This window comes from Chrysochloris asiatica, unplaced genomic scaffold (assembly GCF_000296735.1).
Source record: "Chrysochloris asiatica unplaced genomic scaffold, ChrAsi1.0 scaffold00089, whole genome shotgun sequence".
Taxonomy (NCBI): domain Eukaryota; kingdom Metazoa; phylum Chordata; class Mammalia; order Afrosoricida; family Chrysochloridae; genus Chrysochloris; species Chrysochloris asiatica.
This window is the reverse complement of record NW_006408607.1, coordinates 8,302,575-8,328,294: the sequence shown is the minus strand read 5'-3', so window position 1 is coordinate 8,328,294 and position 25,720 is coordinate 8,302,575.

Here is a 25,720-nt window from a genome sequence, read left to right as displayed (position 1 = left end):
TAACAAGATGGATTGGCTAGGTGGCAGCATTGATGGACTCAAATGTGGCAACAGTAGTGAGGTTGGCCCAGGATTGGACATTGTTTCATTCTGCCGTGCAGAGGGTTGCTATGAGTCGGTGCTGATTCGATGGCACCTAACAACAACAACAATAATTCATATGATTGTCAAATTCAAAATGGCCAATACCAGTTCATTTTAGCCCACTAATGTCTAGGACCTTTTTAAAGTGTTGAAGAGCAAAGATGTCAGCTTGAGGACTAGGGTGCGCCTACTCCAAGCCATGGTATTTTCAATAATCTCATATGCATGCAAAAACTGGACAGTGAATAAGGAAGACCGTAGAAGAAATGGTGACTTTGAGTCATGGTGTTGGAGGAGAATATTGAAAGTGCCATGGGCTGCCAAAAGAACCAACAGATCTGTTTTGGAAGAAGTACAGCCAGAGTGATCCTTGGAGGCCAACTTCGTCTCTCATACTTTGGGCATATGGTCAGGAGGGAACAGTCGCTGGAGAAGGATTTCATGTTTGGCAAGGTGGAGGGTCAGAGAAAAAGAGGAAGACACCCAGTGAGATGGATTGGCAAAGTAGCAGCATCAATGGGCTCAAGCGTGGCAATAATTGTGAGGCTGACCCAGGATCAGGCAGTGTTCTGCTATGCATAAGGTCACTATGAGTCAGTACTGACTCGATGGCACCTAACAACAACAACAATGTCTAGAATATCAATCTTTATGCATTCTATTTCAGTTTTGACAACTTTAATTTTCCTTAATTCACACTTCCTATATTCCATGTTCCCATTATTAATGGATGTTTAAAGCTATTTTTTCTCATTTTGAGTTGTGCCCTATTAGCAAATAAAGATTCCAAAAGCTTCCCTCCATTTGAGTCATCATGGTCAGCTCTGAGGAGACAGCTTTTCCCTAGTCATATTTTTAGTGCCCAGATGGTTCACCCCAGATGGTTCAAACAGAGAACCTCTAATGCAGAGATTGCTTACAAGGGTGCAGAGAGCAAACAAGGATTTGCAGACACCCAGAGACCTGCAATAGAAACAGTGAGAGCTGACAGAGAATGGGGAGGATATGTTGTTATTGTTGTCAGGTGCCATCCAGTTCATTTTGACTCTTAGCGACAATGTATAAGATTTCCGAGGCTACAAAAAAAAATTTTTTTTTTAAAGTTTTTTTTGTGTGGATTGAGTGAAAGTTCACAGGGCAGATCATTAGTTTTACACTCAACAAATCATACACCTTGTTTCATTACAATGATTATAATCCCCTTCATTTACCATCAGTTAACAGTATTTCTCTCTATTCACTTTAGCTCTTTTTTTAAAAAAACACTCAGGCATATATAATAATTTACACCACCAAAGGGCACATTCTGCAACTCTGCCTCCTCAGCTGTTCTCTCTCTCCATGTCCCCATCTCTGCCTCCATCTCTGGTGTTGCTGCTTCTCTGGATAAGGTTCCACATTCCATTTGTGCTCTTCTCCCTTGATGGTCCTTTGTTTCTGGACTGTAAGATTAACCACTTCCCCATTTTTGTTACAAAACTTCTACTTTTACAATTGTAACAGTCGCAATTAGTCATGATAACTATTATTCACTATTAAATTGTAAGAATCTTATCCTCATCTCTTTTAACCAGACCCATCTAGACAAGATGAAAACTATTCAATGAGGACTCTTTTTTCCCCACGCACTATTAAACTAAACTCCTCTTGCAAACTTGTAAGCCAGTCACTTCGTGCCTTTTTCACCCCCTCATTTTATGTAGTTAGTGTCTGAGTTGCCGATCCCTATCTACTCTATGCACAGAGGGTATAGCACTGATACTTGATGTGAAGACTCCATCCCTCTCTGTTGGTATTTAGAGTTACTAAATCTGGTAGCATATTGGTTACGAATCGGGGTGCTAACCTCAGGGTCAGCAGTTCGAAACTACCAGCGGTTCCACAGGAGAAAGATGAAGCTTTCTGCTCCCATAAAGATTTATAGCCTCAGAAACGCTGTACAGGGTCACTATGAATCAGAACTGACTACACAGCACATAACAACAACAACACAACAACCTCCATGAATAGGTCAACTTCATCAAATTGTTTTGTTCTTTTTTTTAAATCTTCCTCTAGTTGAGTTCTTACTATCAAGCCATCAAGGCTAGGTCAAATGAGTACTATCTGCAAGTTTGGGTGTTCTTGTGCGCCTCCCCTCACTTCATATCAGCTGGATGCTGCACTCTCAGCTATAACCCTCTGTGGCTATGTCTTTGACCATGGGCTCAACTGTCCCCAGGTCTCACCATACTTTGGACCAACCAGCTCTTTCTCTTCTCTTGCTCATCTCCAGGTCAATGGGAATCTGTGGAATGTGGTTGAACCCAGCCCATTTCTTCATTGCTGCCTTTCCCCTCTTCCACTTACCAGTAGTGACCAATGTGGTCATCAGCAAGCTTACATGTCTGCTCATGTGTTCCCTTTGAGTTTCAGTCTTAGAGGGGGGTTTGTCCTGAAGTGACTTGATTACTTGCCTTGATGGCTTCCCAGTGAACAGCTTGCTTATTCTTGTAGTAGCCAATCATACTGCCACTTTTGTTTTGGGTTTTTCCTGATGATCTTTCTTTGAAGATGTATTTTCTGTCACTCTAGATGTTCCAGGCTGGTCGAGGCTGCAAATCTTTGAGGGAGCAGAAAGCCTCATCTTTCTTCTGTGGAGTAACTGGTGGACTTGAAGTACTGACCTTGTGGTTTGCAGTCCAGTTCTTGTTCTACAGAGCTACCACACTCCCAATTCAGTTTGTGTTGTTGTTGTTAAATGCAACCCTGTATAGGGCTTCCGAGGAGCACCTGGTGAGGATCAGTCTAATTTATTGTTGTTGTTAAGTGCTGTTGAGTCGGTTCCAACCCATAGCGGCCCTGTATAGGGTTTCCAAGGAGTGGCTGGTGAGTTTGAACCACCAACCTTGCAGTTCAAACAACTTTGCAGTTTAATGCATGAATTAGCCCACAGCACCACACCAGTACTGATAGGAGTTAGTAAGTTGGGATGTGAATACTGACTAATTATATAAGAAAATAGGAGCTCTGGTAGCGTAGTGGTTACGAATCAGGCTGCAAACCTCAAGGTCTGCAGTTTGAAACTACCAGCTGTTCTGAGGGAGAAAGATGAGGTTTTCTGCTCCTGTGAAGACTTACAGCCTCGGAAACCCTGTACAGGGTCGCTATGAGTCGGAACCGACTCCATGGCACATAACAACAACAACATACAAGAAAATAACAACGAAGAGATATATACAAGCTAAGTGTTCACTGGTGTTATTAGTGAGAAGGGAGGATATAGTGGACTGATAAACAACATGATTAATGAAGAAAAAAGTCAAGTTGCCATTCTACTTGGATCAACAATCAATGCCCACAGAAGCAGTAGTTAAGATATCAAACAACTTACTACATTGGGCAAATCTGCTGCAAAAGATCTTTTTTTTAAAGTTTTAAAACACAAAGATGGCTCTTGGATTATTCTAAGGTGAATCTAATCCAAGCCAACCATGGTCTTTTCCATCGTCTCATATGCATGTAAAAGCTGGACAATAAAAAAGGAGAAACCATGCATTCAAGTTGTGTGTTGCTGAATATACCAGGGACTTCCCAAAGCTGAGGTGGGGAGGAAACACTCTAACCTCCTTCAGCCCTGGCCCTTTGTTCTCCTGTCCGTGCCTTCTGCTGGCCATCAAAGGATGAGCCATGGGCGTGGGTCAGCCTCTCTGGGTGAAGAGTAAGGCAATGGAGTGTGGAACCAGGAGAGGATGTGCTTGGGAAGTGGACAATAAAAAGCAAATAGCTGACACTCCAACTGCCATAAAGATGGAAAAAAATACCCAAAGATCTAACACTACAATGAAATTTAGCATAATTTATACAAGTTCTGGCCCATCATTCTTATCTGAACCCCTTTGAGTCAGATGCATCTGAAATTCAAAATATTTTGTGTTCTAGAAAGATGAAAGAGCATGCAAACTATATATTATATAATGTGCTCCAGCAGAGTCTAGGCAACAGGCTGTATAATAAAACACCTTTCTATTTCTGCAGCAAAAGTATATGAACATTTATTCTACATGAGCTAAATATTTACTCTACATGAGATAAATGGACTCGAATGAATAAATTATATATTTATAAGTCAGGCATCTTATAAATATATAATTTACTAGCTCTAGTCCATTTTTGCTACTAACTGAATTCAGATGCTAAATTTAGTGGGGGGAGGGGGGAAGGGAATGAATGTTAGAACTTTTAGACATGGGGAACTATGGATGAGGGATTCTTTTGATTAGAACTCACTTTTCAGATGGCACCTAGAGTTTTGTGGCATTTTATTGTCAAAGTTATGAATGGTGGTAATCCTTATATACTTTGTTGTTGTTGTTAAGTGCCATTGAGTGACCCTGTATAGGGTTTCCAAGAAGTGTCTGGTGAGTTTGAACCGCTGACGTTGCAATTCAAACCAACCCCGCAGTCGAGTGCTTGTCCCACAGAGCCACTTATATGTATATTTTTCTGGACTCAAGAAAAAAAAAATGAAATTTTATCTTATATAATTAAAGAATTATTAAAAGATTAAAGAGGATTGTGATTCACTTTACAAAAGAGTCTTTGTCCTTGAAATGATTCAGAGCAGGGCTCCTTTAAGTAGTGTGCATCCTGGTTGCTACAATTTGGCTTTGTTGACAGAAATGGAGTTTCACACTCCTTTTACTAAGGGACACTGCATAAGAAGTCAATGGTGGACCCCTGAAAGTGGCCCCATGTCCAGCCTCCTCAATGATGTGCCCATGTTAGCAGATGGAGGAATCCTTACTTGGAAGTCAGTGGGAATCTTTAGTGGTAATTTTTCTGGCTACCATTCCTGGTCTCTGAAGCTCTGAAAACCACAGTTCTCAGAACGACTGAACAGGAAGCCTCGCCCAGTAACAGAGGAAGCAGAGGAAGGAAGGAAAGATGGCAATGCTGGGGGAGGGTCAGTGAATTAAATAATAGGCAAAGTGACATATCTTGGAACTATGTCTACGTGGTCAGAGGAGGCACCCCCTCCACACCTTCCTCCTGCCTCCTAGTTACCCACACTCCTGCCAGTCTGGGAAACTCATTTCCCAGTCCAAGTGGACCCAAGTGTGCTGTCTCAGAGAGACATTTACAATCAGAATTCCCTCTCTTGGTACAGCCTTCTTCCCCTTCCTCCTCATCTTCTCCAGTCCCACTGCCAAACTAGCAATAGGCTTCATGACCTTCAAAACTCATAAGAGTCACTTCTCTTGCAAGAATGTAAAATTGTGGTCTGCCCTCTCTTCTGGCAGTCTGGACAATTTGGGGCTGTCCTCATGATTTTCCCCATATTTCATTTTGTATTAGAACTGCCCCATTCCATTTTCAAAATTAAAAGCTTTGTTCAATGTATTATTATTCTTTTTCATTATTGATTGTGTCATTTATTCAAAACCTACCATGTAAACAAGGTGCTAGTCTTGGGAATTCAAAGCCAAAACAGAGGTCTTTCATCATGGAGCTGAATGTCCGTGAGAAAACAGGCGATGTCAGAACAGAGTGGTCTGGGAACACATACGAGGGACATGGTACTTGGTCTTGGTGTGTGCTGGTTAAGGGTGGTCAGGGAAGGGCGAGATCTCAAAAGCAAGTGGGAGGTACGCTAATGAATGGTGGGTGGAGGATGTTCCTGGCAGAGAGAACAGCATGGCAAAGGGCCAGAGACTTGAGGATCAGAATAAGTTCCAAGAACTGAAAATAATTAAGCAGGGGCGGAGGGTGGAGAAAGGATCAGGGAGAGGTAAAGTTGGTCAGTGAGCACAGAGACCAGGTCATGAAGGAACTGTGAAACTTTGCTTAGGAATTTACAGTTTAGTCTTGTAAGCGACCTGTTTGGATGAGACACTTCTATGTCATAGGTTAGGGTATGATTACCTGGTATCTTAGGTTGAGCTTTCACAGAAGCAGATCCTAAGGCAAAGAAAGTAGGTAAATTGGGAGATTATCCCACGCAGGGTTGGTAAGAGATCGGGAAGTAGGTCAGGTAGGGAAGGCAGATGATAGAGGATGCATCGATGACCAGACTGTCTCTGAGAGCAGCTCTAGTCAGATCCCTGGAGAACATATCTCAGATTCCTCCACCCAAGCGGTATTATTCACTGGATCTCATTGGCGACTGTTTGAAGGCTACTCTCAGCAGTGTAAACTCCCTACAGTTGTGGCCTGCCCCATGTACAAGGATGTACATGCCTTCAGCAGAGAAACCCCGAGGCAGAGAGCCATGGGTGCAAGAAGCCACTGGCAGAGTGTAGGAACACTCTGAGTGATGAGAAGGTGTGGGTGGACCAGGAGCAGCTACCACATCTGGTTATTCACAGTGAATCAGAGTGGGGCCTGGGTCTTTCCATCTTGTTGTCTGTCAGGGCAGGAACCAGATGGCACTCTCAGGAGGTAACTCCACAGAGGTGTGGGCAGGATGAGAGAGCCCAGGGAAGTGAAGGACCAGAACGTGTATCAGTGAAAAGCCTGGCTTGACACCTCCTCACCCTTCAAGCAGGAGGACTCTGAGGCACTTTTCCCACTGTGTCCCAGACATCTGAGACCAGTTTTCGCTGCAACAAACCACTCAACAATACACTCAGAATTGACCGCCCTCCCTTTCCGGGCCCACATCTCCACCCACACAGCAGTCCTGCTTGGGCTCTACTGTCAGTTAACTTACTTGGTGGAATTCATTGATAGCAGGAGATGAGAGAAATAAGTTACCTAACAGGAGTGTGGCTTTATGTAGGAAATTGCAGCCCTGTCAAATTACAGTGTGCTAGTTATGGACAACAGTGTGGAGACTGAGTATTCCGGAATACTTAATTGTACTCATGAAGAATCTGTACATAGACAAGAGGCGGTCATTTAAACAGAACAAGGGGACACCAAATGGTTTAAAATCAGGAAAAGTGTGTGCCAGCATTGTAGTCTTTCACCATATTCAACCTGTATGCTGAGCAAGTAACCCAAGAAGCTAGAATACATGAAGAAGACTATGGCTTCAGGACTGGAGGAAGACTCATTAACAACCTTGCTTGCTGAAAGCGAAGCAGTCTTAAAATACTTACTGATGGAGATCAAAGATCCCAGACTTCGTTATAGATTGCCCCTCAGTGTAAAGAAAACAAAAATCCTCACTACGGGGCCAATAAAGAACATCCATATAAATGGATAAAAGGTTGAAGTTGTCTTCCTTTTGCTCAGATCAATCATCAACACTCAGGGAAACATCAGTCAAGAAATCAAATGCAGTCAAGACTGCACTGGGCAAATCTGCTGCACAAGACCTCTTTAAAGTGTTGAAGAGCAAAGATGAGGACTAAGGTGTGCCTGACCCAAGCCGTGGTATTTTCGATAACCTCATATGGATGTAAAAGTTGGACAGTGAATTAGGAAAACCATACAAGTATTGATGCCTTAGAGTTAAGGTGTTGGAGAAGAATATTAAAAGTACCACGGGTATCCAGGATAGCCAGACATCATTTCTCATACTTCTGACTTATCAGGAGAGCCCAGTTCCTGGAGAAGGACATCTTGCTTGGTAAAGTGGAGGCTAAGCAAAAAAGAGGAAGACCACCCCGACCCCACAATAAGATGAACTGGCACAATGGCAGCAGCAATGGGTTCACGAGTAGCAACAATCGTGAGGTTGACACCGCAATGGGCAGTGTTACGTTCTGTTGTGTATAAGGTCACTATGAGTTGGTACTGCACTTGAAGGCACCCAACAATAGCAAAGCTAAAGTCCCCAGGTGGCACAAATATTCCGTGCTTGACTACTAATCTAAAGGTTGGCAGTTCCAACTCTCCCAGCGCTATCGTGGAAGAAAGGTCTGGGAATTTGCCCCATGGAGCTCTTCTACTCTGCAATACCTGGAGTTAGCACGAGTCAGAGTTGCCTGGACAGCAGCTGTTTGGTTTATTTATTTAGTTTTGGTTTTCAGGGAGGAAGCTGTGGGAATCCTTGGGTTGTACAAATGGTTAACACACTCAGCTGCTAACCAAAAGATTGAAAGCTCAAGTCTACCTAAAGCACCTTGGAAGAAAGGGCTGGCAACCTCTAAAAAATGAACTTTTGGAAACCCTGTGGAGCTCAGCTCTCCTCTGACACACATGAGATCATCAGGAATTGGTGTTGAGTACATGGCAACAGGTACTGGTAGAGAGACACCTGGGGAGGGAACACTGTGCCCCCTCCCTCCTCAGACTTCCTGGCTGTATGAACTGAAATTCATAGGGCAAGGGGTTCCCATTAATACAGTCCCAAGAGAATTACCCTCCAGGACACAGAGCAGTGAGGAAAAGGATGGATCACACACCCCGAGAGGCTAATACAGAACATTCTAGAACAACTTCCCCACACCAAATTGAAGCTTTTTAAAAAGTTTTTATTGTGAGGTTTACATGGGAGAGCATCAGCTTTACACTCATCCTATTGTGTTTCGTTTCATTGCCGTGATTACAATCAAACTGTAGCTTTTAACCAGCGCCATTCACATGGGTCACCCACCTACAAGTAACCCATCATTTCCTGACACCACACAACTTTTCCCAATAGCACCTTGTATTTGTGAGCTCCTAGCCATTTACCAAGGAGCTCTGGAGACACTTGGTTAACGTGCTTGGCTGCTAGCCAAAGATCTGCTTCCATAGAGATTTACAGCCTTGGAGACCATATGGGGCAGTTCTAGTCTGCCTTATCAAGTCACTCTGAGCCAGAGTCCACTAAGGGTGGTTTACTTTGCCATTTACTAACTTTTTAGTCATCCCACTTTTGTCTTAAAACAACCAGCTGAGCAGTGCAGGTGTTAATGGTTATTTTCTATTCAGCCATGAACCCAAAATCCTATCTTTTGATTCCAAGTCCAACATCCCCTCAGTGAACCATGTCTTCTTGGGAAATAAGCCCTTGCTGTTCTGCCCATTGTTAATACAAATGGGGCCTCAAAATGTTTGGGAGGAAATTCCATTATCTTTACATTTGATTTTCCACACACTTTTGGAGCTCCCTTGTATTCTTTTGGAAGTTTTTGCTGTGAATTGAGTGAATGTTTACAGAGTTTGTTGTCGTTTAGTGCCGTTGAGTCAATTTTGACCCATAGTGACCCTGTGTAGGGTTTCCAAGGAGCAACCAGTAAGCTTGAACCACTGACTTTGCCATCAAGTTAATTAGGACTCACAGTGACCCCATGCGTTACAGAGGAGAACTATAGAGCTTTTGGGTCATATTATTTATAGATCAACAGGCCTTTCTTCCGTTCTGGAGAGCTGGTTCAGACCAGCAGCATTTAGGTTCATTTGTTGTTGTTGTCAGGTGCCATCGAGTCGAAACTGACTCATAGCGACCCCATGCACAGCAGAACGAACAATGTCCAATCCTGCCAAGAGTAAATCATGTGTCCCACCCAGGGACCCTATCATCACTTTATAGGTGGTGGCATCAGGATCCAAAGAAGTTGGATAATTTTCTCAAGGTCACATAACTAGTGAGGCCAAAGCAAGGATTGAAACTGATTTCTTACTAACTCCAACTTCCATATACTACTTCTCAGTAAATGTTTCTCATGGACTACTGCTATGAAAATCAATGTTGCTGTTATTAGGTCTAACTGAGTCATTTCTGACTCCTAGTGACCCTGGTGTGGTGCTGTAGAATAAGCTCTGGACTGTTAATCACAAGAGCAGTTGTTCAAACCCACCAGCTGCTCTTCAAAAACCCTATATAGGGTTGCTATTAGTTGGAGCCAACTCTATAACACTTAACAACAACAACAGTGACTCTATGGAGTGCTGGTGTGGTGCTGTAGGATAAACACTTGACTGCTTAACACAAGGTCAGTGGTTCCAACCTACTAGCTGCTTGATGGAAACGCTCTACAGGGTTGCTATGAGTCAGAATGGACTCAGTGGCATTTAACAACAACAACAACAACAATGTGACCTTATGAGCAACAGAACAAGATACTGCACCATCCTCACAAATACTGCTATGTAGAGTTCATTGTTGTGGCTATAAGGCCCAATTTCTCTATAGTAACCAATTTTTAAGAAAGACTCAGGCTGAGGTGGAAATTTTTAGCATCAACAACTCCCCGGATGCAGAAGCCCCCTTTCCCCCTTAACTCTGGCTAAACTTGGCTTCTGTAAAAATGCTTATACAAATTCCTCGCATCTGAGTGGGCCCGCCTGACTAACAGGACACTGTGACCAGCCAGCCAAGGCTAACCTTGAGAACAGCCAGCCAAAGTTAATCTTGAGAAGTAACTGTCCCAGCAGATGTACCCCTAGCCCCCACCTTAACAGCTCATGCATACATCATAACCTTGGTTTGTATAAGATAATGTCAGACTGCCTATGTATAAATACTCTTTGAAAAACTGGGTGCAGTCTGCAGTCTTACCTGCTTTTAAGGAGGCTGTAGGCACTGGCCAGCTAATAAAGGCTTCCTTACTGATCCTGAGAGTCTTGAGTGGTTGTCTGGGTAAACTGAGACACAACAGCAGCTACTGCATCAATTCTATCTTGTTGGGATGTGTCTTCCTCTTTTTCTCTGATCCCCCTACTTTACCAAGCATGATGTCCTTCTCCAGGAAATGATCCCTTCTGATAACGTCAAAGTAAATGAGACGAAGTCTGGTCATCCTCACTTCGAAGGAGCATTCTAGCTGTCCTTTTCCCAAGACAAATGTGTTCTGTCTTCTGGCAGTTCATGGCATGTTCAGTGTTCCTTACCAACACCATGACCTAACAGCATCAATCTTTCTCCAATCTCCCTTATTCATTGTCCAGCTTTTGTATGTGTGTGAGACAATCTGTTGCACCTTAGCCCTCAAGTAAGAAAATCAGTACTAGATATTTTTAGAAATACAAATAGCAAACATAAGCAAACTAAGAGGAACCATTTATGGGGGTTTCTCAGTGACATCATGATCATTTCTTTTACAAAGACTCGCCTTTCCAGCTTCACTGACAGTCCTGGCTGAGACTCTGGACTCGGTACCAGACTACCTGGTCTCAGATCCAGGCTGTCATTTATAACCTTGGATGAGTTATTCAACCACCCTGTGCCTCTTTCCATACCACTACACTAGGGTTAATACTAGACCTTGTGAAAGGAGAATAATGGTGCCTGGCACAGAACAGGCATGCCATATGATAAGCTGTAATTATTATTCATAGCCTATAATGTGCATCACCTTATCCACTTGATTTAAAAACAAAAACAAAAAACAAACCAGTTGCTATGGAGTTCATGCCAATTCATGGAGACCCCATGTGTGTCAGAGTAGAACTATGCTCCATAGAGTTTTCAAAGTTTTCTTTCTTTTGGAAGAAAGATCGCCAGGGATTCTTTATTGGAAGCCTGGGTGGACTTAAACCTCCAACCTTTAAGTTAACAGTAGAGTGCATCCACTGTTTGAACCACCCGTGACCGCCTTATCAATATGATGTTGTCAAGTGCTGTTGAGGTGCTTCTGATTCATAGCTACCCTGCTTAGGATTTCCAAGGAAGGACTGGTAGGTTTGAACTTCTAACCTTGCAGTTAGCAGTCCAGTGCTTCTCCTACAGGGCCATACCAGGACACCAATCGATATGATAGATTATGCTAATATGTCCTTATCAGCTGGCCTAGAAAACACAGGGATGATGACCTGAAAGCATCAGGAGCCAACACACTACCTTCTTAAACTAGCAGAGATTTAGGGAGAAAATATGAACAGAAAAACATAACAAAAGAAGAAAATGAACAGATTATTCTTAAAAAACAAACAAAAACAAAACCTCAAAGAGATACTCATTGGCCCAGGTGGCTTCATTGAGAATTCTACCAAACAGAGAAGAGTTGCCACTAATTTTACTCAAGCTATTCCAGAGTGCTCTGGTACCATAGTGGTTATGAATTGGGCTGCAAGCTGCAAGGTCAGCAGTTTGAAACTACCAGCTGTTCCCCGGGAGAAAGATAAGGCTTTCTGCTCCCATAAAGATTTACAGCCTTGGAAACCCTGTACAGGGTCACTATGAGTTGGAACCGACTCCACGGCACATAACAGCAATAAGAATTCCAGAGTATAGAAAAGTATGGTATACTCTCGAATTCATGCTATGAAGCAAGCATAAACCTGAAACCAAAGTCAGCCAAAGACACTACCAAAAAAAAGTATAGACCAGATTCCCCCATGAATAGAAATACAAAATTCTCAGTAAAACCCAAGCCAGTAGAATCCAACACTTTATTACAAAATAAAAGCAAAAGAACAACACTAAAAAGCATCATTGTCAGAGCAATAAGGCAAGAAATAGAAATAAAAGTCATCCAAATTGACAAGGAAGAAGCAAAACTATCCCTGTTTGCAGATGATCTGATCTTATGCATAGAAAATCCCAGGGATTCTAAAATAAAGATACTGGAACTAGTAAGATTCAGCAAAGTGGTAAGGTACAAGATCAACATGCAAAAAATCAGTCAGATTCCTACTCTACACTAACAAAAAACTCTGAAAAGGAAATCAGAAAAACATCATTTACAATAGTTACCAAAAAGATCAAATACTTACCAATAGACCTAACTAGGAATGTAAAAGGCTTATATAAAGAAAACTACAAAACACTACTGCAAGAGACCGAAACAGACCTACATAAATGGAAGCATGTTCTTTAAATGGAAGAATTTTCCTTGAAATTCTTCCTATCATGGCTTGGAAGACTTAACATTGTGTAAATACTTGCACTACTCGAAGCAATCTAGAGCTGTCATGCAACCGTGATCCAAATTCCATCAACATTCTTTAAAGAGATGGAGAAACTAACCATCAACTTTATATTGAGAGAAAAGAAGTCTAGGACATGCAAAGCATTACTGAAGAAGAAAAAAGTGGGAGACGTTATACTTTCCAATCTCAGAAGCTACTATACAGTCACAGTAGTCAAAACAGCCTGGTACCGGTACAATACAGTAACCGACACATAGACCAGTGGGACACAGTTGAGGACCCAGAAGTAAATGCCTCCACCGATGGATGGGTGATCTTCAACAAACAGTTGAAATCTATTAAGAGGGGAAAAGGCAATCTCTTTAACAACTGATGCTGGCAAAATTATTATCCATTTGCAGACAAGTGAAACAAGATTCACACTTCGCATCATATACAAATACTAACTCAAGATGGATCAAACATCTAAAACCTAAAACTATGAAGAGCATGGGAAAGAAATAGGGGCAAACCTAGGGTCCCCACATTTATGGAATGAATAGTTTATCAAGCATAATGAGAATTTTACAAACAGTAGACAATAAGCCAGATAGCTGCAACCTCCAAAAAAGTAACCCCTATGTACATCAAAAGATTTCTCCAAAAGAACAATCATAATAAAACCCTTCAGACTGGGATAAATGTTGGGCAACAGCATCCGTGACAGGGGTCTAATCTCTACAATTTATGAGAAACTTCAACATATCACATCAACAACAAAAAGATAATCCAATATAACAATGAGCCAAAGAAAATTTCAGAAAGTTAGGAAAGAAAGAGAACACATAGGGGAGAAATGGAGTAAGTGATGTTACACAATGAGACTTGCAATCAAAGAGATGAAACAAAATGTGTATGAATTGTTGAATGGGAAATTGATCTGCTCTGTAAACCTTCGTCTAATTCACTGGGGTAACTAATTTGCTCTGCAAATTTTCACTCAAACCACAATAGAATGTTTCACATAAATAATGAAGTAGGAAAACATGTTTTGCCCAACTCCAATGAAATTCTTGCCCTCAGATGTTCCCTCAAAGCAAAACATGATAGCTGTATTGTTTTCCAAGTCAAAACTAGTATTTTCCAAATCAAAATTAGTATTGGTGGCACTTTTTGAATTAAATTATACAATGTATAATTTATATGGGCACACTTGATCCTTACAAATAGAGATAGAAATGGTCATTTGAGCAGTGATGAGTCCATATTGCTCTTAAAAAATAAAAATCAACCCCCTGCCCCCGCCTCCCCCCCGGCTCCCCCCTAAAAAAAGAACCCAGGACCCAAGGACTTTTTAGTATTTGATATTTAGGGCAGCATCCATCACTTACAAATCTCTAGCTTCTATGCCTGGCACTGTATTAGGTGCTGAAGGTTTGTGGTAGTGGTTATGTGCTATCATGTCATTTCCAACTCATGGTGACCCCGTATAGGGTTTCTGAGGCTGTAAATCTTTATGGGAGCAGAAAGTCGCATCTTTTTCCCACAGAGAGACTGGTAGATTTAAACTGCTTTCCTTGTAGCCCAACTCAAAATCCACTAAGCTACCAAGGCTCCTTAAGGTCTGTAGAATGAATTAAAAAAATTCAATAAAAATTATTTAAAAATAAGAATCCAACACCCAGGTTGAGAGAGAGCCCAATAAGGGCTGGGTGCTCTGTGTCCTGCCTGACTGGATAATGTTACAAGTGATGGGACATGGTGAACTCAACAAGCAAGTGGCACATGGAGGAGAACAGCTCTTGTCAGAAGCTTGTTTTAATTTGTGGTTTCTCTGAGCCATTTTTGTCTTCACCAAATGACCCCCTTGGGAAAATGAGGCAACTCAACATATATAAATAACCAAGATGCCAGGGAGGAAGGAGCGGTTTCCCAAGAGAGAGATGGAGGTGGGGCTGTGGGAGAAGAGTTGCACCCAGCCTCTGGTGCATGGGGGGTGCTCTCTCTCAGTATTGCTGAGGCATGGATGGGGTTCAAGGACATCTGTCATGGAGATCTTTCTCCCTTCTTGGACAGGAGATGATGGTGACTAGAAACTCAGGAGGCTCAAGTTCTGTCCGGGCTGACCTTGGCTAAGGCAAGGTAGTTTCTGACCTCGAAAGAAGGAAACACTCTGGATATCTGTTGTGTTTCCTGAAAGAAACTTATCTGCAAACATCCACAAGGTCACAACCTTGAAAACCCTGTGGAGCAGTATTACTCTGCACTCATGGGGTCCCCATGAGTTGATGGCGTTCATGGAAGTTAACAACAGCAGGTGTTGCTGGCGGGACTTGATGATGGATGTGAAGGGTAAGTGAATGAAGATGTCATTAAGAAGATGGGGCTGTGGAGCGAGTGGTGGCAGGAGGGTCATGACATTTGATATGTCTACCAGGCCTGGTGTGGCACTGTAGGGTAAGCACTGGACCGAAAGGTTGGTTTGAACTGTAAAGTTGGCAGTTCAAACTCATAATTTGCTCCTCAGAAACCCTGTGTAGGGACGCTATGAATCAGAATCGACTCGACAGCACTTAACAAAAATAACCAGGGATGTACTGGTCTTTTAAGCCATGAGACCAAATCTGAACAAGGACACCTGAGTTGAGAATCCTGTTGGGGTCCATGGTAGGGGTTGGTCACTTTTGCATAAGGACCTGCTCACCCAACAGAAAATCCTAGAGAGTGTGTTAAAAATACATATTCCTAGGCTCTACCTCAGACCCACTGCGTCATAATATATGATGGTTGGGCCCAAGACAACAATGTACTAGCAAAAATGATTTAACAATCTCCTTATGAAAATCATCCAGTGAAAACTTGTGGCACTAACAGTCCAATCCCCTTGAGCCTGGGACTGGCTCAATGACAACTAACAACAACAAAGTGCAAAATAGCTAACTTCACGTTTATTCAACACTTTTACGTGTCAGCTCCTTATATTTACTATTTACTTTAGGTTTGTGAAAATTCTGTGAGGTGAGTACTTTCCTTGCTTCATGCTGCAAATAAGAACAGAAAACCTTGGAGCAGCTAAACAATGTTCCCACAGTCTCATAACAAGTCTTAGCGTTTGAGAATGAGGAGTTGGGCTATAACTAACTAGTCCATGAACCGCTTGAATTTTCCAGGGCTTCCCTGGAATTTTCAGGCCCCCTTTCTGACTTTCACTCAGGGGATTTCATTACTGCCTATGGTTTACTTCAGAAAAGCCATCTTCAGCTTCTCCTTGTCCTAAGTCTAGGTCAGCATGCTTCTTCTGCCGATCTCCTCTTTGAGTAAATATTTAAAGCGGCTTTAAACTTTTCCTCTTCAGCCTTTCTAAATAAAAATCAATCTTGCCCTCTGGACCGTGTCTTCTGCTTCCCGTTTACTTAAGAGCTCTGTTGATTGTAATGTACCTCCAGGACTCAATGGAGTGCTAATAAATTGGTCATAGTTAAGACAGGTAGGCGCAGACAAGCCTGGCTGACCTCTTCGGAGACTGGGCAAGTAAGGCCTGTGCCTGGTCATTCGGGCTTATTCTGGTCATTTGAAGTTGTTGTCAAGCTCTCTCATGACACTTTCAGTTAGCTGAACTCTACTATAGCTTCCTTCAGGTAAAAGGCTCCCAGCCCCAGAGACTTTGAGATACTGGAGTCAATGACTAAGATGTCCTGTCAGATCTCACAAGCTATAAACTTGGGAATGACCCTGGAGAATGAAGTGGCTTACTTTGCTGAGGAGTTAGATCCCTGTGCCTTCAGAGAACAAGTCGACTCAATGAGGAATTGAGAATGCTGAGTTGGCTTGTCACTGAATTCCACTTAGCTTGGAGAAAATTCCATCTCTCCCACCTCAGCCTTCCCTCGTTTTGTTTGTAACTCAGCTGCAGTGGATCAAGACATGATTCTTGTTCAGAAAGTCCTGCAAAATAAAAAATGAAAACCGTCCTCTCTCTCCTTGTTCTGCCATAAATCCCACCAGCTTGCCAAGAGCCACCCAGGAACAGATTTCTTCTCTAATCTGTTGCATCTGTTCACCCACTCCTACTCACCGTTAATCCCTCCAAAGGCACTGTTTGTCACAAATGGGCTTGAGACAACTGGGTGGAAGACCATAGGCTGACACATGTGACGCCAGCCACTCAAATTTGTTCTGTTTCTTTCCTAAACGCGAAGAGAACGTCCCCTGCATGCTCCCCAGTGACGTGACACTGGGCTCGTTTCCTGGCTCACATGGCTAGTTTCAAACTCAAAATCCATGTAGCCAAGTCTTGGTCATGTATACATGTGTGCTCATCAATTTTATGCCAATGACTTGGCTATATTTGTCTGCGAATGGTTCTGATTCCAGCCATGGGAAAGTCAGAAGGTTTGGGTGGTATTTATGGTTGGTTCAGTACTTGTCTGTGCCGGGGAGCCAGCCACAGCAGACTTATTCCAGGGTTTTTCCGAAAGCGTATGCGGCGTCGGCTGATTACGGAGTCATAGGCCATAATAAATTCAAAATCTTCTCATTACATGCTTTATTATTATTATTTCTATGGCTACTCTAATACTCTACTTCTCTCATTCTTTACTGTCCCGCTCATTCTTTACTCCCCTGCTCTCCTGCTCATATCTTCTGTTTCCTTTCTCCCTTCCCCTGGCTCCTGCTTCCCTTCTCTCCTCTCCTGCTCCCCTCTTCTGTTCCCTTTACTAGCTTCCATTCTCTCTATTACTCCCTCTATCCTCCCTCCATTCTTGTCTCGTCTCCTCTCCATCTCATATTCCTATTCTTGTCACTACTACTACTACCTCTCTGTTCTGTCTTACAACCCCCTTATATACCATTACAGAAAACATTGCATTCATAGTAATCAATGACATCAAGGTACAATCTATCTTGAGGCACATTCCTCATGGTTTACAATTCTTAAATTTACAACAGGGATGAGAAGTTACAGCAAAAACTTTATCTCAAGGCATAGGAGACATTCAGGCGCCTTGAAACCTTTTAGTTAAACATTTGTTCATACATAAATCTATTCTTTTCTATGGGAAACAAGTTAACCTTCACATATTTCTTAATCTTTGTCTATTAAATCTTGTTAATTTTAGTTGTTAGGTGCAATTAACTTTCCATTAACTTCTTCCATACTCTATCTGTTTATAGCCTACAAAAACACGTATCAGGGAAACTGAGGTTATGAAAAACAACTTCTCTAATTTACTGATCATTAATTTAAGAAAGTCTAAGTCAGACTTTTTATTTAGTATCTGTATATACCATACCCTTTATCTAATTGTTTTTAGAAATTCTTGTACCCACAGCCCTTATTTATGGTTCTTCAAGTTTAGGATTCTTTATTGCCTTAAACTAAGGCTACAAGGAAGAATGTTTACAATCACTAAACCTAAGCTGGCAGTAATTCAATTGACAAATCCTGTCTCCTAGAAGTCTTAAGAATATTGTTAATATAAGTATTAAAACTACCTAAGATTAGTAGAATAAAATGTAGCTAATGTGTGGCTTCTAACTTTTAATGAAAATATACTAAAGTGTAGGAGAGTCAAAAATCTAAAGTAAAAGGGATACTAATAAAATCATTAATAACTCGGAGAATGATTTAACAAGAGAAAAATTTCAACTAGGGGTCTGTGCATAAAAATAATAAAACAACTCTTTGTGGCTCTGCCATCCAAAGAGAGAAAGAAAGAAAGAAAAAGAAAAAGAAAAGAAAGTATTTCATTGTTGCTTTGCAAAGACAATGAATTCTTCATGCACAGGTTCCCCATGTCTCATTTATTTAATTCCTCGATTAATATGTCCCAATTTATTTATTTTAATTCCTTAATTAATTATGGCCCTGGCCATGTCTGGCTGTAGGATTGTGGCTCAAGAAATAATCCCTTCTGAGCCTGCATTCCTCCATTTGGAAAACAGGAAGAAATCTTCCATGTATTAGTAATTTGTCAGGTACACGGAAATCTGCTGATAAAAGCATTGATTTCTTTTCTTCTTTTACTCCCTATAGAGAAAATGAAGTACTTACCCTTCCATTCTTTTTTCATCATGTTCATATAATCATCTATAAACATCCATACATGTGTGAAGTGTGGCAGTGGTAGTGAGGTTGGCCCAGGATCGGACATTGTTTCGTTCTGCTGTGCATGGGGTCGCTATTAGTCGGTTCCGACTCGATGGCACCTGACAACAACAACAACATGCACATACACACGAGATAGATTATATACATATAGTTTTTATATATAGCTTGCTTTTTTTCCTCCAATGCCTAAATAGAATCCCACTTAATTTGCCTGGTTTGATACCACCTTGCGTATTGTTAGGATGCTGGAAAGGTTCTGCAGAGCTCCCAGACTAAAAGGAACTAGAGAGAAGGCCTGGGGATTTACTTTTGAAAAACTTATGGATCCCAAAGGCCTGGTCTGCAGCAGAACAGGGGGATGGAACAGGACTAAGCAGTGTTTCATTCTGTTGTGCATGGGGGTGCATGAGTTTGGGGCTAACAACAGCAATCACAACTTATTCACTCCTGGTGTGGCACTGTAATACAAGTACTGGACTGCTAACCACAAGGTCAGCAGCTCAAACTCACCAGTGAGTTCTTGGAAACCCTCTACAGGGTCACTATGAGTTGGAACTGACTTGACAATACTTAACAACAACAACAACATGTACAACTCTATGATCTGGCTATGGTATAATTTACTATTTAACCATTTCCATCTAGATAAAGTTCATTTTGTTTCCAGTTTTTTGTTTTTTTTTGTCACTATTTGCCATGTGTAAATGTCCTTGGGTTTTATAGTTTTTGTTCTTAAGGAATGTATTTCAAGGGGGTTGGATTTCTGGGTCAAAGACATATGTATTTTAATGACAACAGATGTGCCATATTGCTTTCCCCAAAGACTGCATTAACACATATTTTCAACCAGAAATATGCTAAAGTCCTCATATCCCTTTTGGCAATAGGGATTATCAGTGACTTTAATTTTCCTATCTGGTGTGTGTTAACTGATGTCTTATTGTTACTTTATTTGGCTTCTCCCTCATTACACATGAATTGGAGCTTCTTTTTATATGTGCTGGTCACTGATACTTGCTCTTCTGTGAGATGCCTATTCATATTCATGGCTCAGTTTTCTGTTGTCATGTTTATTCCTATATTGTTTGTTTGCCTTATAAGAACTCGTATATTATAGCTATTCAACCTCTGTCTGATCTCTGGGTTGTAACTTTTCCCTGCCTTTTTCAAACGTTAACTGATCAAATATGTGTATCTGTCCTTTTATAGTGGATCATGGTGGCACCATAGGATAAGCACTGGACTGTGGTTGGTGGTTCAAATCCACCAGATGCTCTGAGGAAGAAAGATGACGCTTTCTGCTCCTGCAAAGATTTACAGCCTTGGAAACCCTATACAAGGTGAATATGAATAGGAACTGACTTGAGGACACTTAACAACAACATTCTTTTATAGCTTCTGGGTTTCCAGTCTTTATTAAAAAACTAAGATTATTTTCACTTTCACATTTGGATCTTTATTTTTTAAAGACTCTGTTTATTCTATATATGAAAAAAATTAGTTTTAAAAATTATTTCTATGATGCAAAAATGTGGCACCAACCATTTCTCCCACGGCACTCTCTACTCAATTTGGTCTGATGCTTCATTGCAGTGACCACACAGACACCATACTTACAGCTATGACATTGATTAAAGAAGGTTACAGGTTATAATCCAGGGTCCCAAGTGTGTTCAGTGCACAGTTCTGCCAGTCAGGACAGCCTTTCCCCAGCCAGGCCCGCAGGCAGGCCTCTTTCTAGCCCTCAGCCCCTTGTCTTGGCCTCTGCCTTGAATACTACAAACCTCTTTTAAGGCAGCTGATAAGTGCTCACAGGACATGTGACTCCACCATGACCCTCAACCTGAAGTCACTTGGCTCTAATTCTATGGGTCAGCAATCCTAGTTAAGTTCCTGGAGGCACCCAACTATGCAAGCAAGCCTCCTGCCCAAAGTCACTCCGTTTTACTTCCTCTGTGAACTGGGAAGGCCATCAGTCAGTGTCATTTCTTGAGTCAGTTGCAGCCGCTCTTCAGACACTCTTCCTGTGTTAGTTTTCTGTCCTTAGGTCGAGGAGATTCACTGCACAGGGGTCTCAGGATCAAAGGATGTGCTCCACACCTGGCCCTTCTTCTTTGATGGTAGTGAGATCCCTCACTCCTGCTTCTGAAATGGCTCATTTAATACACATTGGAGTTCCGAATTTTTACAATCACAATAGTTGATAGAAATGGTGCTAGAGATTGCGTGATAGAATTTTGCAAGATCAATGATTTTTTCATTGTACATATTGTTTTCCAATAACATAATTGGTGACTATACACATAGATCTTGCCAGATAGAATACACAAGAATCAAATTGACCAAATTTATGGAAAGAGATGATGGAGAAACTCAATATCATTAACCAAAACAAATTCAGGGGCCTCCTATGGAGCTGACCATCATTTGCTCATATGGAAGTTCAGGCTGAAGCTGAAGAAAATTAAAACAAGTCCAGGAGAGCCAAAATATGACCTTGAGTACATCCTACATGAATTTAGAGACTATCTCAAGAACAGATTTGATGTGTCAGTATTAGACATTAATGATAGAAGACCAGAAGAATTGTGGGATAACATCAAGAACATAATATATGAAAAACACAAAGTCATTATAAAGACACAAAATGTTCAGTGTACATTAAAGAACAAAACAGAGAGAATGGACGCAAATGCTGTTGAATGATGATGAATGGAGGGGATTATAATTATTGCAATGAAATGAAATATGATAGGATGAATGTAAAGCTGATGTTCTCCCATGTAAACTATCACCCAATTCACAATAAAAACTTAAAAAAACAAAAACAAACATGAAATGAAGAAAAAATCAAAACGGATGTCAGAAGAGATTCTATAACTTGCTCTCGAACATAAAGAAGTTAAAGCAAATAGAAGAAATGAGCAAGTAAAAGAGCAGAATAGAAAATTACAAAGGATAGCTCTAGAAAACAAAGTATTATAATGAAATACATAAAGATCCAGGGTCAGAAAACCAAAAGAGAACATGCTCAACATTTCTCAATCTGAAAGAACTAATGATAAAATTTTGGGTTGCAATATTGAAGGATTCTTTGGGCAAAATGCGGACCATGAGTGCTCCATAGGATAAGAACTGGAATATGAACCACAGTTTGAGCTCACCAGGTGCTCCATAAGAGAAAGATGAAACTTTCTGTCCCCGCACAGATTTACTGCCTTGGAAACCCAACACAGGGTCACTAAGAGTTGGATCAACTCCACAGCACTTAACCACAACAACAACAACAAAAATGAGCAAAATACTGATGAAAAAAAGAAGAATGGAAGGAATACACAGAGTCACTATACCAAAAATAACTGGTTGATGTTCAACCATTTCAAGAAATAGCATATAACGAAGAACTGATAGTACTGAAGGAAGAAGCCCAAGCTTCACTGAAGACATCGCTGAAAAACTAGACTCTAGGAATTAACAGAATACAAATTGAAATTTTTCAACAAATTGATAGAGTGCTGAAAGTGTTCACTCATCTATTCCAAGAAATTTGAATGGCAGTTACCTGGCCAACCAACTGGAAGATATCCATATTTGTGCTCATGCCAAAAAAAGGTGACCCAATGGAATGTAGAAATCATTGAACTACATCACCAATATCACATGGAACTAAAAGTTTGCTGAGGATAATTTTAAAATGATTACAACAGTATATTCACAGGGAACTGTCAGAAATGCAAGCCAGATTCAGAAAAGGATATGCAACTAGGGATATCATTGCTGATGTCAGACACACATTGGCTGAAAGCACAGAGTCGTAGAAAGATGTTTACTTTTGTTTTACTGACTATGCAAAGACATTTGTGTGGATCATAACAAATATAACATTACAAAGAAAGGGAATTCCAGAACACTGAATTGTGCTCATGAGGAACCTGAGCATAGACTGACAGGAAGTTGTTGGAAGAGAATAAGGAGATGCTGAACAGTTTAAAATCAGGAAAGGTGTGATCCAGGTTTTACACATTCACTATACATGTTCAATCTGTATGCTGAGCAAATAATCTGAGAAGCTGAGTTATATTAAGAAGAATGTGACATTCAGAACTGGAGGAAGGCTCATTAATAGTCTATGATGTACAGATGATATAACCTTACTTGATGGAAGTGAAGATGACTTGAAGATATTACTGGTGAAGATCAAAGACTACAGCCTTCAGTATGGATTGTGCCTCAATACAAAGAAAACAAAAATCTTCAGAACTGGACCAGTAGGCAACATCATGATAAAGAGAAAAGACCAAAGTTGTCAAGGATTTAATTTTACTTGGATCTACACAGTCAGTGCTCAAGAAAGCAGCAGTCAAGAAGAAATCAAATGATATATTGCATTGAACATATCTGCTGCAATAGACTTCTGTAAAATGTTAAAGAGCAACAATGTCACTTTGAGGACTAAGGTATGTCTAACCCAAACCAAGATATTTTCAATCGCCTCATATGCATGTGAAAGCTGAACAATGAATAAGGATGACTGAAGAAGAATCAATGTATCTGAATCATGGTGTGGCCAAAGAATACTGAAAGCATCATGGACTGTCAGAAGAACAAACAAAGCTGTCTTGGAAGAAGCATGACTGGATTGCTTCTTAGAAGCAACCATGGTGAGACTGTCTCTCATACTTTGGAAGGACTAGTTCCCAGAGAAAGACATCATGCTTGGTTAAGTGGAGAGTCAGCAAAAGAGAGGAAGACCCTCAGTAAGTTGGACTGACAGAGTGGCAGCAAGTATAGTCTCCAACATGAAAACAATTGTGAGGATGCTGCAGGGCTAGGCAGTTTTTCATACGTAAGGTTGTTATGAGTCAGAACGGACTGGACAGCATCAACAGCAACAAGGTAATTCTAGGACAGTCTCTTCAAGGAAGAAAGATAGGGCTTTCTACTTACATAAAAATGTGTATCCTTGGAAACCTCACTCAGGCGGATCTACTCTGTCCTGTGGGGTTACTATGAGTCACAATCAACTTGATGGCAATAGGATTGTTTGTTTCTTATAGTAATTCTATTTTTAACTTTCCGAGAAACCACCAATTTTTTTCTAGAGCAGCTGTATCATTTTACAACCCCACCAGCAATGGATGAAAGTTTCAATTTCTCCATATCCTTGCCAGCACTAGTTGTATACTGTTTTTCTGATCTCGGCCATCCTACTGTTGTTAAGTGTGGAGTCGGTTCCAACTCACAGCCACCCTGTATATAGATTCTGAGGAGCAGTTGGTGAGTTTGAAATGCTGACCTTGCAATTCAAACCAACCTTGCAGTCCAGTGCATTATCCTACAGTGCCACACTCCATCCTAGTGGGAATAAAGTGATATCTCTATGTGATTTTGATTTGTATTTTCCTAATGAATAATGCACTCCTGCAAAGAGAAACTTGCTTTCCAGCATAGAGATGCTAAAGCAAATGGAAGAAATGAGGTGGTTAAAAAGCTGAACAAAACATTTCAAAGGTCAGCTCGAGAAGACAAAGTCAAGTATTATAATGATATGTGCAAAGACCTGGAGTTAGCAAACCAAAATGGAAGAACATGCTTAGCATTTATCAAGCTGAGAGAACTGAAGAAAAAAATTCAAACCTCACCTTGCAATATTAAAGAATTCTTTGGGCAAAATATTGAAGGATGCAGAAAGCATCAAAAGAAGATGAAAGAAATACACAGGGTCACTGTACTAAAATGAAACGGTCAATGTTCAACTATTTCAAGAGGTAGCATATACTCAAGAGCCAATGATACTGAAGGAAGAAATCCCAGATGTACTGAAGGCAGTGGCAAATAACAAGGCTTTGGAAATGTATGGAATACAAATTGAAAATTTTCAACAAACTGTCACAGCACTGGAGGTACTCATTCACTGATGCCAAGAAATGTGGAAGACAGCTACCTGGCCAACTGAATGGAAGATGTCCATATTTGTGCTCATTCCAAAAAGAGGTGACCCAAGGGAATGCAGAAATCATTCGACAATATCATTTATATCATGTGCAAAAAAGATTTTTCTAAAGTATTTCAAAACATCTGCAACAGGCTCCATCCAGAACATTCTGAGGTGGGACATTCCCACTAGCAAGGACAAGCAGACCAGCCTGGAACAGCTAGAGCAAAAGAAGATGCATCTTCAAAGAAAGATCATCAGGAAAAACCCAAAACAAAACTGGCAGTATGACTGGCTACTACAAGAATAAGCAAGCTGTTTGCCGGGTAGCCATCAAGTCAAGGAATCAAGTTCCTTCAGGACAAACCCACCTCAAAGGCTGATGAAACTCAAAGGGAACACATGAGCAGGCATGTAAACTTGCTGATGACCACATTGGACTACTGGTGAGTGTTCCCTCCTGACAATATGTCCAAAGTATGAGAAACGAAGTTTGGACATCTTGGCCTCTAAGGAGCACTCTGGCTGCACTTCTTCCAAAACAGATCTTTGGCAGCCTATGGCACTTTTAGTATTCTCCTCAACACCATAATTCAAAGGCATCAATTCTTCTACAGTCTTCCTTATTCACTGCCCAGCTTTTGCATGCATATGAGGTTATTGAAAATACCATGGCTTGGGTCAGGCGCACCCTAGTCCTCAAGATGACATCTTCGCTCTTTAACACTTTAAAAAGTTCCTGTGCAGCAGATTTGCCCAATGCAATATGTCGTCTGATCTCTTGACTGCTGCTTCCACCAGTGTTGATAGTTGATCCAAGAAGAATGAAGTCCTTGACAACTTCAATCTTTTCTCCATTGATAAGAATGTTGTTTATTGGTCCA